The sequence below is a fragment of the Vollenhovia emeryi genome, unplaced genomic scaffold, assembly GCF_000949405.1.
Source record: "Vollenhovia emeryi isolate VEMERY1.0 unplaced genomic scaffold, V.emery_V1.0 DF939335.1, whole genome shotgun sequence".
NCBI classification, from domain to species: Eukaryota; Metazoa; Arthropoda; class Insecta; order Hymenoptera; family Formicidae; genus Vollenhovia; species Vollenhovia emeryi.
In genome coordinates, this window is record NW_011967031.1 from 18,939 (window position 1) to 44,764 (window position 25,826).

Sequence of the window (25,826 nt, forward strand, 5' to 3'; positions counted from 1 at the left end):
GGCCTACCGCCCAATTCGAGCGCGTGGCGAGATGTGCGCATAGCAATATCGATCGCCGGGCGGTCACATCTCGCCACGCGCTCGAATTGGGCGGTAGGCCGGCCTAAGACAACGATTTTTAATAATTAATTACTCGTTAACTATTACGAAAATTACAAAATGGTACAGGACTTTTCCGTTCATCTCCATCCGTTTTACCTTCTCAAAAATTTTGTCAGATATGGAAAGACTCACCCTCTACATGTGTGTGAGTTTATTTTATTTACATACGCATGCACACGTACGCGCGCATCTGCGCGTACACATTTGATTTATTTAATATATTGAACGGTAAAACAATTGCAATGATAAGTGAGCAACGAGAGTGAGATATTTTCGCACGTATATACATATACAAGTAAATAGCACGGGAAAATTCGATCGGAGTGTTAGGAAGCATTCTATGTACGCGCGCGGATTGCATTTGACATACGTGTCTCGCGAAGAAGAACGTTGGAGACAATCACTCGGGGATGTTTTCTTCTCTGAACGTTGGTAACGGTTCGCGACCGTAACAGATCGACCGTGAAACTAAAGCCATTTTATTTTCTTGCAAATGCCACACAGTCGCTCCTTTCGAACTCCTTAGGAAAAACCGCCGTGTCTTTTTCAATCGCGAAACTAACTTTGCAATGTGTGCGCGACGATAACGCACAAGTCGTTTCGACTCTAACGCGACGTGCGAACCGTCATATTCCATTTTTCAAAGAGTTTTAATTATGACAATGGCTTATTCTATTTAAAAAAAAGTTTGTAAATTGCAGAACTCGTATAATTAAAAAATTGACTCCTTGATCACGAACTGCGCCCAATTGCGCTTTATATTATAATATTATTTCAGGCACATTTTCGTTAAGAAGTTTAACAATGAGGAATTAAAAAGTTGCAACAAATGAAGATTTATTTAACCTTTCAGTCAACAAAGCAACGTCGACGTTTATTAAAGAACCTTCATTTATCCTTTAAATATATTTTTCTAGACCCTATATACTATTGCAATATATAGCATTTTTATCTTTTAAATATATTTTTAAATATATTTATTAAAGAATCTTTATTTATCTTTAAATATATTTTTCTAGACCCTATATACTATTGCAATATATAGCATTTTTATTATATGTGTACAATGCTCCGCCAGCGGCAGCTACAGCGGTACTTGTCCTCTTCACACGCGATTCGACAGAGAAGATGGAACGCCGAAGATAATGCCTATCGACTTCCCCTCCACACACACACACACACACACATACATATCATGAACCAATTTGAGGATGCTACAACAAGGATGCTTGAATATATACAGCGTTCGTAAGCCGCGCACACGTTTTTCTCAAAGGTCAGTATAATGGCGTCGACTACCCTCCACTTGTCTTTTATATAATACATCAGCTTATAAAAATACTCTGCAGAAGTGTTATAAGGTAACTTTTTCTTCGTTCACGAAGAACATTCGCGGCTAAAGGTGCAAATCGCGATCGATCGATCGGGAACGCTGCTGTTGCTCCCTTCTGTTCGGAAAGTACTAAAACAAGAGACACTTCTATTATCTGAGACTAATACAGATTCAATTTAGCCGCTCTCACATTTTTGAAGAAATACGCTTTGGCAAATCAGTTTCTCTACCTAATAACCAAATATTCAAACGTCAAACTGACAAATATATGTAATGATATTTACTTTCAAATTAACTCTCTTAATTTTGTTAATCGTATATTGCCTTATTACAACGGATGCACTTTTCTTTCATTGTAATGTGTAAAATGTATCCTCGCAGACTTATTGTATAAGTGTAACCGCTACATTGGTACACTATTACGCAAAGCTGCGTAATTTTGCGAAAGTTCCAATTGATATAACACACGGTTCTCTAAATCATCAACGTCGTCTGAACTTTACTTATTGCTACTACTAGATTATAACTTTCTCTCTCGCTCACTTTTATCCTTATCTCCACTTTTCTCTTCCTTGCCTTACGAAAAAGCAACGCAATAATTACTAGAAAAGTACTGTGCATCGGTAATTTCTAAGGATTCAATTATCGATATACAGTATAATTTTCTAGTAATTATTTCGCTACTTTTTCGTAAGGATTTTCCTGTCTCGATACCGTTCGGTGTACTATTTGTGCGTGAGTATAAATAAAGCGACGCACTAACGAATTTATTAATTGTATTATTGTTATATTAAGTACATCTGTGTGCACTTTTATATTTACTTTTCGCTTTTATCGTGGCAGTTTTGTGACAGTTGGACGATAACGGCGACGAGATATGCAATTGCTTAACGCGGGAATCTCGTTAAGCGATGACGTCGAACATATGAACAGATTTGATTAGCAAATACCTCTTTCTTCATTCGAAAAGTGCTGTTAAAACTCGTGCGATAACACATCGATAATGTTTATCTTCAAATGGCACTTTTAAACTAATGCAGATGCTACCGATATTGCTGTGGTTTACAATAACTGCAGGAATAACGGATCGATGAGAGTCAAAGCCCTCTCTGTATAAAAATAAATGCGAATGCTTCATTTACGTACCGAATAAACGTTCAACGTTTTACAACGGCAAAGTTCGCCGCTTGCCCCGGTTGTATTCCATGAATCTCCATAAAGATTGCCATCTTCCGTGATCACAGATAGACGGCGATTAGCGCGCTTTGGGGTTCTAATTCGGTTATCGCGTCTATTTCCTCGAGCGAAAATCATGTCTCAGCAGCCTATATACCGAGTTCTAATATTATTAGCGCATTATACGCATAACCGTTACGTATTTCGTCGTCCGACTCGCATCGTTATCAGAAAGAAACGTTTTTAATTTGTATCTTCGCTCGTTCGCTTTTAATCGGTTGTTAATTTATATAACAAAAGATGCCTGGCGGTTTAATATGCGAAAGTGAGAATAGCGTTTCTCTCTCTCTCTGGATACAGCGTCTCTCTTGATAAATGATTCCGCTTCTCTCGCACGGTAATACCGAGAATAATTGCACAGCTCGGTTGCCTGATGTATTCCTGTTGATAGAAAAAGGGACGTTGCGGCGCTTCGCGTTTTTGGAACGACTGCGAAACTTAATGACGCCGCGGTAGGCTTTTATAGGGACTTTATAATGACCGCGGCTTGCTATAAAAACTGCACTCCTTTAAAGTGGTTTTTTTATAGTATCCGCTTCATGTCCTGTTACATCACGATCACTCTTGTGTACATAATCGTATGTGTGAAGTATTAATAACGTCAATTTGTTTTTTACGTGGACAGATTCGAGGGGACGTGTCTTTTGAGATATAACAATATTTATCTTTGGCTCGTAATCGATTTTAAGTGAATTAAAATGCGAAGAAATGTAATCCCAAGTACGTTTTCTTGTGTTTAATGTTATGCCTACTGCGCTTTTCATTATATTCTTAAATTGTTCTTCGAGCGAAAGGAAACGAGAAAACTACGTTCCAGTACTCATTTGTATTTCTTAAATTCTGAATTCGTAAAATGTCGAGAATCAGCTTTTAAAGCTCTCCCTGGTCAAACGACATTTTTGTGCTGTTAAAATATTGAAGGTACCGTTTTAAAAGACATAGAGAACATTATTTTGTCTCCTTCATTCCGGAAGATTTGCGACTAGTAATTTATGTTAAAGCACGAGAGAAAGAAGTTCCTTCAAGTGTAGAAGTTACGTACACTGAAAAAAATTTCTGGTTGAATATGGACGAATCAGATAATTCCTTTAGGATTTACCAGAATTCCTGTAATCCTACAGAAATTCTGGTAAATCCTAAAGGAATTATCTGATTCGTCCATATTCAACCAGAAATTTTTTTCAGTGTACGTCTTTATTAATCACTAAGATTGCTTCAGTTCCACATTAATCGTACGCAGAGAAATAACAGAAAAACTTGAATTCGCTCTCGTTTAACTCGCGAGAGGGCTACGAGTACCGACTCGTCCCTCTTTCTAAGACAAGTCAGGCGATGACCACCGACGGAGGCGTGAACTATGGGGTCAGGGTTGGTCAGCGAAGTAAGTAAACTCGTCATGCTGAACGCGACATCGCGCCATCCGTTTAATAACGCCGATCGGTTTTATAACGCCTTCCCCATTCACCAGCGTGCGAGGGGGTACGTTATCGACGTCATGGTTGAACATTTTTCACGTGGGCGAAGTACGCGGTCGAGGAAGTGAGCAAAAAGGGGGCGGGGAGGGGGGAGGGAATCGCGCGCAAAAGGAGAACAAGCGATCGCCGTTCGAATCGCCGTTCATGTCCAGGTGCAAGCTCCCCTTAAACCGATCGGTGGGGGCCGTTCTACCCCTGTTTAGGGCGCAAGCTCAGCCCTCCGATTGGTCTCTGTGCCCCGTGACGTCACCGCGCTGCTGGCGTTACGTATAACTTGAAGCACGCGGAGCTTTGGATTCAGTCAGTTGACTGGTATTCGCCATACCGAGCGGGTCTCGCCTTTGAAACTCAGAGGATTGCCGACGAACTTGAAGACGGATCACCAAGCCTCCTCCTGAATCTCGCTGTTACATCGCCTTTCGACGCGCCCGGTTTTACCTTCGAAAGGTGAGTGACTCTGACTTTTAATCTGACAGATACATTTTTTTTAACTGTTGTTATTAAAGTTTTCGAAACATGGATTATAAAATCAGACAACGACTGGCCTTTCCTTCTGTCTCTTTCATAAATTTGATTCCATTTTTATCTACGATTTATTACTTCAAAAGTTTCTATGGAAAAGTATAAAAATTGTGCTTTTTATTATGACAGTCTAAAGAATGCACACTCGTACATAAAATTGGTAGGACTTAAACATATTTTAATGAATACAAAAAGTATTCGAATAAAAAGTACATTTTGCATTACGGATATATAAAAAAGTGTTGAAATTATTGATAGTTGTACTAGTAATCTCATATCTGTATGTTACGAGAAATAATACATTCTTTAGTTAAAAAGGAGTTGCGAAGATGAAAAAAATTTTATCGAATAAATTACAATGGAGCAAATTTGTTAGCTTCTTCGTAAGATCAACAGTCGAGTACAGTATGGATTTAACGCTTCCTTAAGGTCCTTAATTTTGCTTTTGCTTTTCGCAGATTAAGAGTTTATGTGTTGTGTGTGTCTTATAAATTTGACTATTACACTGATAAACTTCACAAAATGTACGGTTATTAAGATGAAACTGCCTGGAGATCTTTCGCGAAAAGTTAATTATCTGCTGCGCAAACTTTCGAAGAAAGTCAGAGAAGAAGAGAAATAATAAGATTAACAAAAAATAAGGTAATACATGATGGATAATATATTTGCACGGTTTAATCGAAATTATCGTTCGAAACTAATATAACGTGTAAATGTAATTGTAGCCTTTTAGCGTCTTAATTTTTAAATTTTCTCAAGTCGTTCTTAAGAACACTGGAACACTCTTTCTACTGATTACGAGTAAATGATCACGGTTCAATTTTTATTTTAAATATTTTTCAAATATTTTAAACTTTTATTCAAAAAAATAAAATACATTTTATTATATCAAGTTATGAAAAGACTTTTTGGTTGAGCTAACAGCTCGTATTGGCTCAGCAGAGATTATATATATTTTTGTAAGTATTATTTGAGTCACATCATTTTTGTAGGATGAATAATCTACGAAGTCTATCGCTTTCGCTACATCAGTTATACATATGTATGTCGATATAAACTGAACTGTACGTGTAACAACACGAATCTATTATCCTCTTAACACAGCTTTGTGCAAATTTAACCCAGCATCAGTCGTTTAGTCTGCAGACGAGGGTCGGCAAGTTCCGAGCCAATGTTCGATTATATCATAGAAGCAACAGGCTTCCCATATAATACGCCGTATGTGAGAGAAACAAATTGTGCTTTTTATAAAACTGACTGAGAGCACGTTTGTAGTTTATTCCATATTGACACCGCGATTATTCCATAATATATTGACTCCAATATTACGATTTAACCATGTCATGCAACGTGTTCTAACGTTGCTTTAAAAGTATTATATTGCAGACCGAGAACGTTATGTAACAAAGTTGTGCGTTATTTTATGTCGGGAGATATAGAACAAAAGCTCAAAGCGCATAAATGTCTTATAATTATATACATATTTTATATTTAACAACTTTAATATGTGATGAAAAATGCAACGTGAAAACGACATGTTGTAGAAAGTGAAAAATAGTGCAAAGAGAAATTCTTGCGATTAAAAAAATTTTTCTAATAATTCTATATATTGCGCGTGCACGGACCCAGGTAATTTTTTCCGGTAAATAATTATCATTCATTGATGAACTCATTCGTCGATAAGTTAATAATATTTTAATTATAAAAATAGTTAACGTTCAATTTAAAAAAACTAATATTGAATATATATTTAAAAAAATTATTACTAAAATTTGTATTTATTAGTGATATTACACACGTGAGAGAAAAGGGAAAATGAAAGCAGGGAGGCAACTGTTTGGACAGTTATTGGTTAAAAGTGCAATGCACGTGACAAAATATAATATCAATATATGTAATATTTTCATTTAATATCTGGCTTTTACTCTGTTTATGACTTCTTGTGCATTGACTATTTTTTTGTTTCCTAGGTGCTGTAATGATTCTGTAACATTTTAATGCGAGTAAGATTTTTGGTAGTTGATGAAAAAATAATAGCAAAATGTTTTTGACACTGGCGTTATTTTTTTTTTAGAAAAACTTCCATTTTCCATTTGCATTTCACAATAAAAACATTTCACTGTAGAAAAATGTTTTAAACAAATTTGCAAAATTTGTTTCTATGAGCTTATATTTGTTTGCAATGTAATAATCAGTGCAATTTATTTCAATTTTCCATGTTTTTTAATTTGTAATTTTTAAAATGTCATGTGCATTTTACAAATCTAGTTTAAGTCCAAAAATTGCGAGAAACTCTTCTGAAAGCCGCTCATTTATCACATTGCAATGTCACAATATTTTTCCGCGGAATCGTTTCTTTATTCGCACAAAAGCGGAGGAAAGAACGAACAGAGTTGTTGAGTTGTGAGATGCATGCCGGCAATTCTGCTTTCTACACCGCGTATCGGTCTATGGGCGGCATAAGAGGCGGATTGAATATAATTTTGAGAAACATTAGCCGGAATGTGAAATTTCGTACGGAGGATTCGGTTTCAATCTCGCGCGGAGACAGTCTTAATTCCTGATGCTTTACGACTGCGATAGCTATTCCCGCGCGGCCGTTTCAAACGCGGCTTACACCAACGCCGATGAGTTATATTTCTCATCGCCGGGCTAACTCCGCTGCCATTGCTCGTTAGCGCGAAACACAGTCATCCACTATAATAAGCCGATGCGCTCCAAGGGGACGAAACATCGTATATATTGAACTCTATGGGATGCGGACGGTATAAGTGCCGAAGTTTCTATCGAGTGGGTGTGTGCCCCGGGACGTGGAGTAACTTTTAAATTCCATCGCGCTTGTCCGTTCCACGGACCTCTCTCATGTTTTTATCAGTTCGAAAATCGACGGGTAAACTCGCTCTCTCGCTGCTCTCGCATGTACAAGCCGCGCTATTTCGCCACGGTGAAAATTTTCACTCGGCGAAGTCTCCTGTCCGGTACGTGAGAAATCTTTCGAACATCGCCGACCGAATATCCGCTATTTCGATTTCGCTGTAGAAACGTTGGGTCTTTGCGCTCGGAAATTTACCTGTGCTCGATATCACATTTTATTTCGGCGACTCGAATTTTGACATTTGTAAAGGTTCATTACGGCACATTTTTTACGTTATTAAATGTTAAAATGTGATAATGTAACGTGCCGTAATGAAATTAAATGTTTTTAGAAATGACCGACTTTTATTCAATTATCGAATTGTTGCAGTAAAACGTTGAATTTATTACGGAGTGCAAAGGATTAAGATTCTTTGACGTTCGGTAGTTCGCGAAAGAAAAATGCCCGAGAGCTAGTTTGTACGTTCTTTATTTAGACCGTGATTACGTGTGAGTCTGACTGATTCTATTGAGAGCACTTTCACGTGCTTTTAAAAAACCGACGAGAGAGAGAGAGAGAGAGAGAGAGAGAGAGAGAGAGAGAGAGAGAGAGAGAGAGAGGAGAGAGAGAGAGAGGCGACGTTCTGTTTTTATATTAACAGAATAAATGTATTTTTTTTATTTTTCCATTTTCACATTTTTAAAGTTTCCCCAAGAAGAAATAAGACATGCAATAGTAATTGCGTTGTAGCAATATGCCATATTTTATCCGCTAGTCAAATGTTAGCCTCTAATTGTTGGGAGCATAATTAGTTTGGATTATCAACTTAGATATGTGTGCTGAAGCGAGGTCCCTAGCTAGAGGCCATTTCACAAGTTTAGATTGACAGTGATCGTGTATAATTTACTTGGGTAAAGGGTATCCCCGTGTGTGCTGAAATCAAGAAAGTAATTAGCAAGTTTTGTATAACGCAATTTCTTGCAATAATTCCGCAAAATAATCCAATTACGTCGGAAGGATAATGGCCGCAAAAATTTAGAATTCATTCGAACCTATCAAATTAATCGGCGAATTCTTATGCAGCGTGCACGCTTGACATTGCCTTGTGGTCAGTCGATTTAATCATTTGATTACGCAATCACGCCCGCGATCTGTGTGATCTGCAAATATTGTTGCAATCAAGACTCGATGGGAAATAATGTTTTAATGGTAAATAACGGTTTCATATCTTAAATAACTATTTGACACGGCAAATATTTGACACAATTAGCATTGCATGGCATTCAAAGTAACTTGAAGAATTTTTGAAATTAAAATTAAGAGAAGTTTCAAATTAACGATTTGTTATTTACCGTTTCGGAAGTAGAGACGCTTATCTTTAAAATGTATATAATATTTATATTGCATAAAATTTATATATGTACCATATCTCTCGGTATGTAAATTTTTTTTATGTACATTTTTGCTTCTTGTAACTTACTTTAAAATGATTCTCACACGTTCTCCAATGATTAATCATTTCAATTATCCGGAACTGTTGTTTGTAAAATAAATTCATTAAAATAATGCCAAACTGTAATCAACGTAACGCTAATGAAATTTGCAAATTTCAATATTCATGAGGCTGAATTAGCAAATGTTATTTTCAGCTCGATTGTAATTCAATTGAGAAATTCAAATCTAGAAGTCTACTTCAACACATACATTAATGCTTCTTCATTTCGAAATGCTGTACAACTATAGGGAACTATGAATTATTATATTTAGTCGTTATAATGTTTGATATTTGCATACAAAATTATATATTACTTTTGTAATTTCCTGAATTTTCCTTACAATTGAAAGTCTACTAAATAAGAACCGAGGACGCCAATTTTTAGGTCCGAGCAAGATGTAGGTAGCCAATAATTTTAATCTAATACGCGAATTCACATGCCGTTTTCCACCTGTCCAGCGCGCCGCAGGAAAAAGTCTATTAATTGCTAGTAACTTTTTATTTTTGCGCGCGGATGGGAGTGGGGGAGATTAAATGCTAAGTAAAGCATCAAAATAATTATCGTTCGTTGATTTAAATTTGCAGACGACAATGTTTCACCTAACAAAAACTGTGTGATGATCGAAATTAACGGCGCCCAGGACGGTTTGGAAAAATGGTGTACGAATTCGTGTGGTATATAAAATCATTGGACCACCTACATCTTGCTCGAACTTTATACTGGCGTTCTGTTTTTTTATTGATTTTTATTTTTAGTTTTGCAATTGCCTCGTTATTTCTTTATCCTCGCCCCCTTTTAGTTAATTTTCTTATCCATATCTAGATCATTTGGTAGCGCAACAAATGATGCCATTAAAATAAAATGAAACATAATGTAATTAACATTCTATTATCATGAATGTGATTTGACGAGAAAGAAAATAATGACATTAGTCGTACTACATCCTTTGTTCATTATATTTGCATAGAAAATGGAGGACGCGGAAAGACGATTGGATGAGTTTAGAGAGCAACTTACCAAAGAGATTACAGCTTAGGGAACGATAAGAGTAAGAAAAGGAATGCAAGGGAATAGCGAATTATAGACTCAATTTCCGGAACTCCTCGTGAGAGATTAGTAATCTTCATCGGGATACACGTGTTAAGTCTAATTAAAATTGCGATTAGGTGAATTGTATATTCATAAATTAAATACTCTTTTACACTATTTACTTTTATATATGTATATAAAGGATTATACATGAAGGATAACTGCTCTCTTATAAAGGATAAATATTGTGTTATAAATTATCTAATATTTAGTCTTACAATGGTTGAAATTGGAATAACCAACGTCTTTCTACGCTTTGAAGGCTGATAAAAATCTACTGCATGCATACGTCTTTGTATACAGTCCTTTTATCCTTGAGTTATAAGATAAATTGAATAATTTTATGATATTAAAATTTTTCTGTAGACAATTCTCTCTCTCTCTCTCTCTCTCTCTCTCTCTCTCTCTCTCTCTCTCTCTCTCTCTCTCTCTCTCTCTCTCTCGATAAAATAATATTTTACAGTATGTACGCGGGAATACATTCAGTTGCAGATTTTGAATATCGAGCCATTACTGATCATCACTGACATGATATCATTTGAGCACTTCATTTTGGCATGTTCTGGGATATCTGTGCCCATCGAGTCCATAACCGCAGATTGCGTATCTCGAACAGTGGAATGAAAATAGCTTTGCATTCCTAAGCGCATTATAATGGCCCATCATCCGATTAAACTTTCCAAAACGGAAATGATATTTTGAAATCTTGTTTACTGGTTTCCAAAATTGCGTTTGGAGGAATAGCGATAAACGATAAACAGAACGAGAATCGTCGCGTTTAGATACGTACGCGTGAACTAATACGACATTTCCCAGATGTTCCCGACAATGTACCAGCTTATTTCCGTTGTCCACAATCGTTGTATATTTCAGGTGTATAATTTATTTGAAAAAACGATCCGATTAGCATACAGGAATTTGATTACTTGAAGTAGTAATACGTTCAAATTTTTCATAGTCTACACTTTATCTCAAATTAAAATAAAATTAACTCCGCTAAAATATATCAAAACGTATTATACGTAATTCGAAATATGTTAAAATCCTAGTATAAAGATTTTGCTCGATAACATTAATTAAATATTAAAACACTAGTCGGTTAACGTCGACTAAAAAGTTTGATTATTGTTATTTATTATACTGGCAGTTTAAAGAGATTTCTATGTTTAAATATTAATTAAGTTGATATAAATGAAGAGATACACATACAAACAGAGGTGAGCACATTTCTTACATTTGTCTACTTTTCTATACATTTTCTGATTTAAAAATAGCTTCTTAAAGTGTAACTTTAAGATGATAAAAGTTTAAATAAAGATATAACAGAGGGACGCGCGTGCCTTTGGTTTATAACTCACCTTTCTAATTTTTTTATTCTGCATATTGTTAACTTTTAATTTGCATTGGTACGTATAGCTTAGGCGATCGAAAAGTTTTCGATTAAAAGATGCTCACAAATTCATCTGTACTTTGTCGAAATCGATAATAGAATAGTAAAATTAACACATTTATGCAATATTCATTATTATAGTCTTTGCTATGTAAATTATTAAATTTTATAGCAGTTATACATATATCACATGAATCATATTACATTTATTAATTTTGAATTAATAATTGATTTGTTTTTAACAATAAATCTAATATCTGTTCAATCCTAATCGTACATTGAATCTATATATTTTTAAAATTATTCTGACATTAGAATGTACACCGAGATAAAGTAGTAAATCGGCAAATGTATCTCTTATTTTCTTTTCCTTTTCGTGCTTTGTGATTTGAAATTAATGTGTTCCATACGTACATTAGTGGATGTAGGTAAAATGTGTGGATGTAGCTATACTCGTTTGAGATTACTTTTCCCTTACCTTTACTGGTAGAATCTTTTGATTTCTTTCTGCTATGTATCTCAATTGTACAATCTAACGACATGACAAATGGCTACGCGATAACAATAAATTATTCGTAGAGTGACCTGTCGTTTCTCATATACGAGACTTGTCCTATCAGTTGATTACACCGTTCTACTACTTTGGGGAAAGAGGCGAATCAGAATAATCGTAAATTCCCCGATCATTTATGCAATAATATATCCAAGACGTAAATCGTTTCATTTAACTAAATGCATAATAAAAAAAATGAATACATGTTTGAATTTTAATTTGAAAATTCCGCACGTCTCTTCTGCTCATTCTAACTGAATTCAATAATACAGCATATCCTAATAAGCTTTATATCTAAAATATTGAGATACTATATTTTATTAATATTGAGAATACTATATTTTATTAATTAGTTGACGTACAGGGATAATAAAGTTCGGGGGACAACGACTCTATTGTTTTCCGCGGACTGAGTTTGCATGTTATATTATTTAATCTTGAACAAACTTCTGCTGACGTACGAAATTCATAATTTATACCAGCAATATGCAAATGTTTGCATCGAATTTTTGCATCGTATAATGCGGTTTATTTTAAACCTTCGTGACACTGTCAATTCTTTTAATTTGCCCTTATTTCATACTCTATTCGAATAAACCAACTGGCACATTGTACAATACTGTAGAACAAGAGGATGTTTTTACATGTAATTAACAATTCGGGATTGTAATTATTTTTCGCGAAAAACGTGATTCGTTTTTCCGCATTGTAACGCTGGATTATCTTACAACGTTAGTAATTTTAAGTGTCATTGTATAATTGAGTCATTTAACAAGGATTTAGTAATTGAACAATACGTCAGAGCTCTCTCTCCGTTAAAAAAAAAACTCGCTTGTATTAGTCGTAGCTCAAACCGACACGGGTGTTCGGTGATCGGAGGAACATTTGTCACAAAAGCTTCAAAATAATCACACCTATGCTCACGGATTAGCATTGATTCCCGTGAACCTTTAATCTAACTTTTGTACGGAGAATTCGAGCGTAATTAAATTACAAAAAAAAATATATCTAAAATGAAAAAGCATTTCTGTCAGCAGGTAAATTTGCAAATTGCTATTTCCACATGCGCGCACAAGAGATTACTTATCTATAGATATATTATATTTAACCACAGAACGCAAAATATCAATAAATGTCAAAGTTAAATCCATTTATATTGGTTGGATGTACCGCGGTATCCGCTTATTTTGCGTAAACACAACTTATTACAGCTATGCTGTAGTGAATTTGTCCCAACTTTTGTTTGAATTTTCGTTCCGTTTTTCTTCGAACAGACCTAAATCACAATTTTATGCTGCACAGCGCAAACATAGTGACGTTATTCGGCGATGTCAAATGCCTTGTCGGTTTCTCCCGACACGACGTGTCTTTTTGCTTTCGAAAACTCTCGCGGGGCTACTTCTTTGTGCTAGTTTCTGCCGCCTTTATTATATCACTCTTCGCACAGTTAAAATTATTCTTTTTATTCACTCCTGTATCCAATTTATAATTAACCTTTTTTTTTCAGCGAAAACATTCGACGACCCACGATGTTATTCGCGTGTATACAGTCTTCAATCTTATGTACGTCTGTAACAAGACGTTATATTAAATCTCCGTTAAAGCAAATCGTGAGACGAGTTAATAAAACGTCTCGACTCGTTACTTTTCTCTGATAAGTTTGTTAATCATTTCTCTTTGTTGTCGACATATTACAACAAACTGCCACATTATCAGGCCGATAATAGATTCGCACTCCAGTAATCTTTAGTTGTGCTGTAAATTGGTTACAGTTAATTCGGTGGATTCATACAAGGTATAATTAATCTGTGTAAAAAGCGCGGAAGATGCTAATCACGTCCCGGACATAAAGATAAAGCAGTTAATTAAAATTTTTCCATTGCGATACAACGCCCACCGAACTTGACGAGAATCACGAAACATCGGTGATAATTAAGATATTAATTAACCATTGTTGCTTTTGCGAAAGTTATTTTTGCAGTTATATAAAATTACGTGTCAAGCAATAATTAATTTTGGATGCCGCGCGCATAATCAGCACGTCTGACATACATACGCCCATACTACTTGCTCGCTGATGTTCTGATTCTACAATCTTTGTTATTTCACACAAACGCATGAGTAATAAAGATTTAAAACATTTTCTGCTATAATATGATTTTATTGTGAGTTTATTTGTGTACATTTAATTTGCGTAATAGCTTTCTAATACGCGACGATAATTATTGTATAATACACCATGGATTACTGTCACATTTTCTCTTTCAGTCTTTTCTTTATAAATTTTTTACAAAATTTTTTGTCATTTCTCTCTTTACAAAATCTTGATTTCAATATTTTATTATTTAAAATGTTGAAAATTTAAGATTGACGATTAATCAAGTTACTTAGCAAATACTTAGCAATTCAGATAACTTTGATAAATACTTAATTTGCAATCGTAGTTTGTAAATTTTGTATTAAGTATGACGTAACTTTCAAGATAAAATTTTTGAATTTGCTGAACTTGCTTATATCTCTAAGGCAGTTTTTTTCGGAATGCATGCTGTGCAATGGGAAGTTTCATGCTCAATGAATTATATTTTCAATGAACAGCAGGGAGTTACGTTTAATTTTAAAATGCGAGAAACGGCAAAACATCGCGCGATATGAAAAGCTTGACGTTTAAGCAGACTCCGTGGGACAAAGGAAAAATAGTGGTACACTTGTTGAGCCTGCTCGGATTCGCGTTTTGCATTGCGTACAGGGATACGCAAAGTTACGAAATGTTACAGCGCCACGGGATTTTTAATCATGAAACGTTCCATTTGAAGATGGCGAAACCGTTGGAATCTGTCGTGCCAAATTGACTTATTGTTAGAATAGCACGTGATTAGTGGTTGTCCTAAATTATAAATTAACAAAATGCATCAAGTGCACATAAAACAATAATCGGAGTAGATGAAAAGTATGAATGATCATTTAACTTTACGTGCATATAGTTCTGTTTAATCAATTTGTCGCGACGACATATGCGTTCTACAATCAACTATTAAACACGCGAATCCTATTACACTGACCGCAATTGTTAAATAATTGTGAAGTGGGAGAAATAATTATTAGTTGTGCGAGATATTTCACGTGTCATTTTCATTTGTGGCACAGTCATTCGTAACAAAGCGTGCTGTTTCCCAATTACACGTTATGTCGCGTCTGCTGCTTTACACCGTGCGTTATATGGACAGCGTGCTAAAAAGGTAGCGGACAGTAAGCGGATTTCAAAATCATCACATTGTATCTACGCGTGTCATTTTGTTCCGCGGATTAAAAGATTTTCGCTTGATCGGCACAAAAGGCCGATTTGGAAAATCGTGGCTCGTCAGGTTATTTTACACGTCGAACTTGGCTCCTTCTTCAATATTCGCGTCGAACGTACAGCGATCGCTGATGGGAATACAGATGGAGTCTGTCTCCCTGCGGCGAGGCAATTTAAAGGGCATTTAAAATCTCAGTAGGTCAGATACGATTTAGGTATTTGTATATTCTTATGAGATACACACGAACCGTCAGATAAATATCTCACTGTGCGACGAAGGTGGGTCCTGGGAGGATTCGCACGAAAGCTTCATAAATCAGTTTTGTGAGAAGAAGAGGAGGAAAAAGCGGACATGTTTTTCTTGGGACAAATGTAAACGAATATAACATTGCTTTTCTCGTATCGAATGACAATGATATGACGAAAAAGGAAGGTTTTATGACACGTGAGAGAGAATGAAAGCGTTAACAGTAACAATTGCACTCTCTATATATTACACTGATAATTCAAGGAAAAAGATATCTATGCTAATTATTGCGTATGTGTGTGTTCGTGTTTGGGTTATACCCTTAATTAATTAGTTTAAATAAAATATATTAAATTTAAATAATTACAGTTAATTATTTTCTGCATTTTTAGTACAAAACAAAAGGGAGTGTTTTAATTATTACTTTCTAGTAAATTATTATTAATGCACGAAGATATATATGTAGAATTATCTATTACTTTATTAAACGTTTGTATTTTTATATTATTAGATAGTCTGTGTTTTACGTAATTATAACTAAGCCATGCCTTTGCTATAAAGGTAAAAAAAAGGTTTAATGATACATCAGGAATTTTTAAGTTTTTCGACGCATTTGGAATGCTATTAATTGAGTTGGAATTTTATGTAATAATAATGCAGCTTTTGTAATTGAGAAGTAGAGGTAAAATAGGATTAAAACTCGACAAACTATATTTTTGCTATTTTTCTCTCTTTAAAATCAATGTACAACATTAATCGAACGTGGGCTGAAAGAATGTATGTATAGCGCAGTAGCTGGTAATTCGTGTAAAAATTTAATTGTAATGGGCGCGCACGTGTAGGTGTGTGAAATGTTTAATACATACATACATACTTTCATATGAGCAAGAATATTTATACACTTTACGTGAAGTGTATGATAAAGAAACAGTTAGAAAATGAGCGGCACTCTCGGGGGGCATAAATGCATCACAGATTAATGCCTCGCTTTATATACATAATCTTCTGTAGCTGCAGTTTTGACTAGGGTGTTAGCATCGGAACAGCCGCCCCCAAGAAAGTAGGCAATTTCCGCGGTGGCTTTAGGTACTTTGATAAACAAAAGCGGAGGACGCGTTATCGATTTCAAACTTCTAGCGTAAATTTCACGACACGCAACAGCTTTGCATATTTAAGTCTTCGCGTTCGGGCTGTTGGATATAATTGCGCGTTACTCCCTACCTCCCCTTGGGAAAGCTCCGCGGCAAGTTTTCGCTCGTTGAGGCTATAACTTTAAGAAACCGGCGCATTCCGCCGCGCGTACGAATGGCCGCATCGCGATGCAAGATATGCGGCGGCCGAGCACTCGCAATCCCAACGTCGACAAACATGACGCTCGTAGAGCGGAAATGCCTCATTGATCTATTTTGCACGTATCCCAGTGTGTAGCCAGCATCCCGCGGGTACATTGCAAGATAAATTCTGGAATTCAGAAAACGTGCCGCTCTCACATCACACGTCCGGACGTAATGATAGCATCTTGTCACACTCGATCGCAATATGCACTTGCGTTTCATTTGCATGTGTGCCGATGTGCGGGATTGCTTGCGTGACTGTTGCGTGTTAATGAGGGAAATATAAGGGAAAGAGAGAGAGGTGGAATACTTCCGTTAGGCACCGCGGGACCGGGGGTAGCTATATTGACCCGTAGATAATATTGACCTTTAAGGGGATCCTAAAGCCGTCTGTTTTATCAACATTCTTTGTTAGAAGTGATCTTTTAATTGGCTTTATAGAAATGCAAAACTCTTTTACGGAATTATATACAAAATGAGACCAGCATACTCTAGGGACAACATATAAGAACAATATCGTGCAATTAGAGCTAAGATTAAAGCTTCGAAAAAAATATTAATTCTAATAAACGCAAGTCCTGAAATCCAAGTATAGAAGAAGAGTAAAAGAGCAGTATAGCGTGTAGAAATAGTTGCAGGCTTTTTCGAGAGAGATCGCTGCCAAACGTCTGTTAGATTGTCAGTAAAGCTATGCCCATACACAGTGTTGTGCATAGATAATTTTAAAATTAGCTAGATAAAGATAAGATAAAAATATATAAATCTTATCTTAGATAAGATAAAGATGATTTCGTTTTGAATATATCTAGATAAAAGATAAAATTATATGATGATTCATCTAGATAATTTTCAGATAATATTTTTAAGACTTCATGTAAACGCAGTAGAAAAAGTTATAAAAAAATTATAGACAAAATATAAATTATAAAGGGGAATATAGAATATATTCAGGTTAAGTTATATGACACACACATAAATGCATGGTCTACAACGCCATCCATATTTAAATAGTGTAACTGTTAAGTATTTTTATGTGGCCCTAAACCAAATTATCTGTACGTTATCTTAGATAATTTAGTAAAGATAACACTTTCTTTCATCTAAGATGCAGATATAGATAATACTTATTTTTATTATCTATATAAAGATAAGATAACGCTAAAATTTTATCTAGATAATCATCTATATAATTTTATTTAGATAACAGCAAACACTGCCCATACAACACAAAAGCTTGCAACAACATTGCCGCAAGATTGCAACATTGCATCTTGCAGTGTAATGGTACGTAGATATTGCAGAGACATTATTTTACAATATAACTTTAGTAATGTTGTAACAATATTATTTTAAAATATTGATACAATTATGTTTGTAACATGTATATTGTTTCCTCATATCACTTTTATAGTTTACTAGAAATGACAAAACGCGCGTTTCGCGCGCGCAGTTTGTAGTTCAGCATTGTATATTTTTAAAAATTTGTATACATGCAAAGAGAAGTAATTGTGTGCGCAACGTTAATTTAAAATAAAAAGTAATTTTTCACTCACTGATACGACTTGCAACAGCACAGTACATCGTCAACTAGGTATATATGTTAAACTGTAACAATACAAATATACATATGATTATAGACTAATCATGTAAAATTGAAATTATTGTATCGAATATACTTTATATTTTATATTTAAAAAATAGGCATTTATTAAAATAATTATATAGAATGCTGAAAAAGTCTTCCTTTTAAATATAAACTGACAAAATTTTATACGTATGGTTTTGTCTCTAACACTTATTCGAATTCTTGTTCGAATCATTTGACTAAATAAAAAAAAACACAGAACATATGCTTTATTTTGCACAAGTAGCAAATAAATAAAAATGTAAGAAGACACTTACGATTTCTCCGCCGTTGCCCGATGCCTCACAGGCCTCCTCCTCCTCTCAGATTTCCTCGTTGCACTCACATGACACTCACTCGCGAAAATCATCGATCGCGCGAAATTTCCGGCACTCCCGTACGTGATGTGAAATACCGCGAAACGTACGAAATGCCATTAACAAATAGGTATCGCGTGACTTTCTATCACAAATTACTCAAATTAACAACTTGCATTTTTGATTCGGAAGAATGGATAAATCACATTTGAATTGACGATATAAAAGGCAACACAAGTATCGGAAGCATAATTTGCGGTAAAGAAGTAGTTATTAGTCCGTAACGAAACGATATTTTACAATATTTGTCATTTAATCTTATCCTTGAAACGAAAACGATAGATAATTAAAAGCGCGGTGCGTAAACGAGATGTAACCGCGACAAAATACCACGGTTTACATTTATAATTTAGATGAGTTAGTCTCGTGAAATATCTATACGCTGATAAAGAGCCGTCGCCTCAACATGCAATTCAGGTGTGCAAATCAATAGTGTTTTATCCCTGCAGTTATCGTGATCGAGTCTTGGAAACCGATAACGCGAAAGTAATGCTACGCACGGAGCGACTCTCGCCACTGCTTGCCGGCACGACGTTCGGCGAGTGAGAGCGCGGCAACCTTCAGGTAAACTTTGGCCCGCGTAACGTCGTACGATACCGCGCCGAGTGAAAAACAACAAAAAAAACGTTGAGAATTCGTTGGCCTGCCTACGAAATGGAAAATTGCGTACTTAATATTTTACATTACTTTGTTCCGTGACTGTTACTACGTTTTGTGTATCATTCTGCGGACTTATTGGTACCGCTTAAATAAACGATTAATTCTGTTCAATCGAGAAAATGTGTATGTTTTCTCGAAGCGCGGTGTGCTTCACTTCTCTTTTAAATTCATAGTAAATGAAGATTTGCAATTTAGAAATATACATTTGTATACATCAACTATTGAGATAAAATCTCTAATCTTAGTAGTTAGAATTTAAGTAACAATGATTTTTGTTCCGATACATTTTCTCGATTGAACAGAATTAATCGTTTATTTAATCGGTACCAATAAGTCCGCAGAATGATACACAAAACGTAGTAACAGTCACGGAACGAAGTAATGTAAAATATTAAGTACGGAATTTTCCATTTAGTAGACAACGGGGAGCGGGACAACGAATTCTCAACGTTTTTTCGTTGTTTTTCACTCGCCGCGGTGACGTACGATGTTTTTGCGTGCCATCGTGTACCCGAAGGTCGCCGCGGTATCATTCGCTCTCCGAACGTCGAGCCGGCAGGCAGCAGCGAGAGTCGCTCCGTGCGTCGTATTACTTTTGCGTTATCGGTTTCCAAGACTCGATTGCGACGAATGTAGGGAATGTAGGGATAAAACGCTATCGATTTGTACACCTTTATCAGTAACGAGTAACGTTCCTTGATTAGACGGTTCGACGGCTCTTTATCAACGTACATAGGTATTTCACGAGACTAACTCATCTAAAATATGAATGTGAACCGTGGTACTTTGTCGCGGTTACATCACGTTTACGCACCGCGCTTTTAATTATCTACCGATTTCGTGTAATCCGTTTTATTTTCGGGAAAAGAGAGAAACTTGTGCGTGAAATTTGTGTGTGATTTCGACGTTCGCGCTGTAATTCGCTCTGTCGTTTTTCAATATTTTGTGCGTTTCGCGGTATCTCACATCGCGTACAGGAGTGCCGAAATTTCGCGCGATCGATGATTTTCGCGAGTTAGTGTTATGTGAGTGCAACAAGGGAATCTGAGAGGGGGAGGAGGCCGAGAAGGCATCGGGCAACAGCGGAGAAATCGGTGAGGTGAGTATCTTACATTTTTATGTTATTTGCTACTTGTGCAAAATAAAGCATCCGTTCTGTGTTTTTATTTTATTTATTCAAATGATTCGAACGAGGATTCGAATAAATTTTGTGAGTTTATATTTAAAAGGAAGACTTTTTCAGTATTCTATATAATTATTTTAATAAATACATATTTTTTAAATATAAAATATAAAGTATATTCGATACAATAATTTCAATTTTACATGATTAGTCTATAATCATATGATATTTGTATTTTTACAGTTTAACATACACAGTTGACGATGTACAACTCTGCTGTTGCGTATCAGTGAGTGACAAATTATTTTTTATTTTAAAGTGACGTTGCGCATACAATTACTTCTTTACATGTATACAAATTCTTAAAAGTATACAATGCTCGACCACAAACTGCGCGCGCGAAGCGCGCGTTTTGTCATTTCTAGTACTTTTTTAATAATAAGCGATTACATTTCACAATTGATGCTTGAGATTTCGCGTGCTCAGGCACGGTGATAAAATTGTTTCTATGAATGTCGCCCTTTTTATGAATTTTGCTTATCGCATAAATTTTAATAACATCGTCGCTATACGTTTCCCCACTTCTCTACGCATTGCATTAGTATCTTCTCTTCACGAATAACGGACGCATGAGCTTAACACATCTTAAAAATAATTCAAGTAAAAATTAGCAACATGTAACTTTAAAGTGTTGCAGCTGTCAAAGTGGTCGATCAATATCAGTTACCATGAAGGCTGTTACTATGCTTAAAAAAAGGCTACATTTATAGAAAAACGCGATTTCGAAACAGCCAACCAACCAATCGGCGTCGCGGAAAAGCGGCAACAATACCGCGCGACCAAGCGCGCACTTCGCGGTCAAAATGACTTTTTTCATTAGGGAAGGGAGGAAATTTTGCTTTAAGATACATTTACACGATTAGTATTTTAGGTATTTATAACAATAAAACGTGGCATTTCATTATTCTATAAATGCAAACTAAAATCAGTAAACTTTAACAATTGTGACTTTGATATTTTATCAGTGATATATATCGTGACAGTTAAATGTGCTGTGAAACGTATTCACAGCACGGAAAGGCGTTGAAAGATAGCTGATCGTAGAACGAAACGGTGATGCCAGGGAGATTTCAACGCACCGTATGATGAAGTACAAGCGGGGTGTTGTTATGACGCGTGGCAAATGCTCCACATTTCTGGGTTATACCATGACAAATAATGGCATAAAACAGATAAAAACATATGATAAGCATTCGAGTTGTTTCTTGAAAAATCTTAGGAGACGATTTTTCTCGGTAAGACGATCGTGATAAGAATTTGAATTTAGGGAGTAAAATCTTTACAAGTATGTAAGGGAAAATAAGAAAAGTATACACAAAAAACTTATTCGTCGTGTGAATTGGAACAGTATTAAAATTATAATTTTTTTTTGCGTATCTAATGCGATCGCTGCAAAATCGCAACTGATGGGTAAAAATTATTGCTGCCGGTTTTATCTTGGAAACTCACAGTCACGTGTACCGCAACAGGTAAAGTGAGTAAAATGTTGCGGCAAGATGAGATCCTGATTGGAAGCTCGTTAGAAATTTACTCGCGGTAAATCATGGATTACGAAGCTCGAGGTAAATATAATTTGGACGCTCTTAAGCGGTAATCGTCCTAAGCAGACAAGTTTTCTCATTGCCAGCTAACTGGACGCTAATCCGACGGTAATTGGATAGCACTCTGTTATTGCTTGAGTTTAATTAGCTCTCTAAGCACAAAAACGTAATTAAAAAATAAGACTTTCGTATCCGTCAATCGTACAGCAGTGCATTCATGCCTTTACTGATATAATCAATTTGACGAACCTGACATATTACGTATAATAATAATTATATAACTTTAAAATGGTATATTAATTGACTATTTTTATACACCAATATAATATGTAATACAATTTTATATTTTAGAAAATTTTAATGATTATTTCGAACTGACAACTGTAAAATTTATTATAACTAATGGTTTTCAATTAAATCCTATTTAAGTAAAATTCTATTTTATGTAAGTAAAAAAAATGTTATTTAAAAATTATAGTTCCAAATTATCAATGCAAGACATTAGAATATAGATTTTATATCGAACGTGCAATTATAATCAAACAAAATATGAAATCGAAGAGTTTACAATATATTAAACAACAATTGATTGCGAGAGAAATCTGACATTTGTCCGTGCAAAGTTTACGGGGTGATACCGTTATGTTTTATTAACAAAACTTTCTTAATAAGTTGCACTATCTTGCTAATTGATTAGTTAAGGAAAATTATTTGAGATCAGTTAATTCCGTTTCTCGAAAGATTTTGGTGAGTAACTTTAAATCGAAACGTACCAAAAGATAAGAGGTCGCGATAAGTGGAAGCAGGGCATCTCGTATATCGTCTGCGGCTTAGGAAAGGGTGTTTAAATTTAGCGCACAGAAACGGGAAGCTTTATCCCGTACACAAGGAGATGTAACAAGTTGAATCGTATTTTCCTCTTTAAATACGAGAGGATTTATATCGTGTCAATCGATGTTGTGAATTCAATTCGGCATAACAAGTGCTTACGAAAACATTAATATTAATATCAAAAGATAATCTCTCTTATGTATAAATTATATTGTGTAATAACGTTTATTCTTAACTGTTTGGTAATAAAGAGTTTAAAGTATACAGAATATATGAGAATATTATTCTGTAATCTCACTTTCTGAATCTGAATAAAGTTTTATTTTATCAATTTTTTATTCTATTGTTTTCTTAAGAGAAATTTACTCGCATGCATTTGGTGGTCCGTACACCTATGTCATAATTTATAGAATCACCAATAAGAATTTTATTAAATAACATGGGACAAATGACGCAACAAAATGATTTAATGTTATTTAATTATATAAACATTGTGCGTATATAAATCTGGATAATTGAGTGAGCAATATTTTGGTTCCTCGCTTCAAAAGCAATTCAAATTTCCCAGGTCGAGATCGCGCAATCATGCATTTGAAAAGATCGAAAGAGCTACAAGAATGAGGTCCATGGAATTGCTTTGTGGTACTTAAGAAAGGCATTGTAATTGTAAATTGCTCTCTGATCCTCAATGGTCCGCTTGCTTTCGAACTTGCGATATCTAAGAGCAAATATGAAATGTTCTCTGAAAATCCGAGTACGAACAATCCACAGAATCGTTTGAAAACGTTGCCACCCACTGTTGAATAAATTCATTTGTCCTATTTAAATAAGAATAATGTAGTAAAAATAAGCTCCCGCAGAGTAATCTCCTATTGAGCCAGAGTGTTTGATATTGGGTTAGGATTGTATTATACCCGTGATTCACGAGAATACAGTAATGCGTATAATAAAAGCATATAATTATACGCATTAAGCAATCCAATACTTCTTAATTGAATAACATATACATATGTCACGATAATTAATACGCTCTTACAAATAGCTTCAATAATACAAACGTGACGTATTGTCCATATTATTGTATCGCCAGAGAGAATCTATTAATTTTATCAAACATTTATTTCTATGACGACATTTAAACAGTAATAAATTAATAACAAGAATATATCGTTATGTTAACTACTATTAAATTTTAAAACAAATTAAAATTAAATATTAACCAAAATAGGGAAGATGATTGCAATATTACACGGAGAGAACGATTTCTTTAAATTTAATAAATTTTATTGTATCCGAACAAATTTAACATTTGGAATGGTCGAAACGAATCAATGTTTGAATTAATAAGTATACGATTGTTTGAATTAGAAATAATATATATCTTTGTCAGAAATAAAATATTTGTTTGAAACAAAAGAAATACTCTCTTTAAACTAAACGGTATTATCGTTTCATTCAAACAACATTATTGTTTGATAGAAAATACGTGAAAAAAATGTATATATGCATACATCTTTTTCCCTCTACATTAATTATTTAATTGAAAGATATTACTTAAAAAAACAGTATTTTTTCTACCTAACAACACAGGTTGCCTGTGTACTGTATTGATTAAAATGTATTTTTCTCACGGTAACAATCAATCATAAGCTATTATTAACTATCCAAGAACTGATATTTTCTATAAATATTTGGTAGAGAGACTACAGATATTAATTTAAAAATATAATTAATTTCTTAACTAAAAAAACCTTTTAATTCAGTTGCGCGTTGCAATAAAAATAACGTTTGCTCGAGTCCTTGGTTTTTCAATTAATTATTCAATTTACTTAATTAATTTCGCACTTGCGTCAAAGTGGAGAAGAAGGATATTAATTCCCCGAGAAAGTGTGTCTATGTATAGCTTGCTTGGCAGTAAGTAGATTTGCAAGCACGGGCGGTATTTAGACTCCTTCGACAGGACAATAGCTAGTTAAACGCCTCACAACTCTTCGTGCCATAATTAAGGTGGGGTGCGCGACCACCAGTTTACCGTATAGACTTAGTTTACCAGTTCTTGTCTATGCGACGGTAGCTTGTCTCACGCTAATCTGGTAGGAATTGCCCTTTCCACGGTTTGCGTGGACGTTTACGGAGCGCACCGGAAGTCAAGGTTGCAACGTTAAATGCTCAAAGGGGATATAACGACGCTGACATTTTAAAGTGTAAAGAACAAACGTATGGCTGAACGCGATGTAAATAATGTTTCAAGAATTAATATATTTCAAAAATTCGATAATGATTCTAGACAATGTTCGTCTAAAAATATATTAGATTTGATTTGATTTTTCCGGAAACATTATGCGTGGCTTATATTTAGCACAGCGGACATTGTCCGTTCAGTAAAACACAAGCTTTATTGGATGATATATAATAAACATTTGGGAATTGATAGTTGTTTTCAGAATCATTTTATAGCAATAAAAGAGAATGTGCAGCGATAAGAGTATGTTTTTTTTTTAAGTTTAACGTCGTTTATATTGACGTGCGATGAATTGGACGCGCGTGTCTCCTGGGAGCTATCCTGCAGATTTATGTAGCGCCGAGAGAGAGATGAATATTCTATAAAATCACGTATGAAAACGCATATAAATATGTGGCGCAGAAGAGAACAGAAATGGCGTAGATAAGTCACGAAAAAAATG

General features: G+C 35.0%; 1 protein-coding gene across 2 annotated transcripts in view; it reads left to right on the plus strand.

The window, feature by feature from the left end:
• The first annotated feature begins 4,440 nt into the window (after positions 1–4,440).
• The window catches only part of LOC105558532 (tachykinins), a 71,926-nt gene continuing 50,540 nt past the window's right edge, over positions 4,441–25,826 (plus strand). For both annotated transcript variants that reach the window (XM_012006262.1, XM_012006263.1), the window contains exon 1: positions 4,441–4,593. The gene's annotated coding sequence lies outside the window, so the exon portion shown is untranslated. The remainder of the gene's footprint in view (positions 4,594–25,826) is intronic.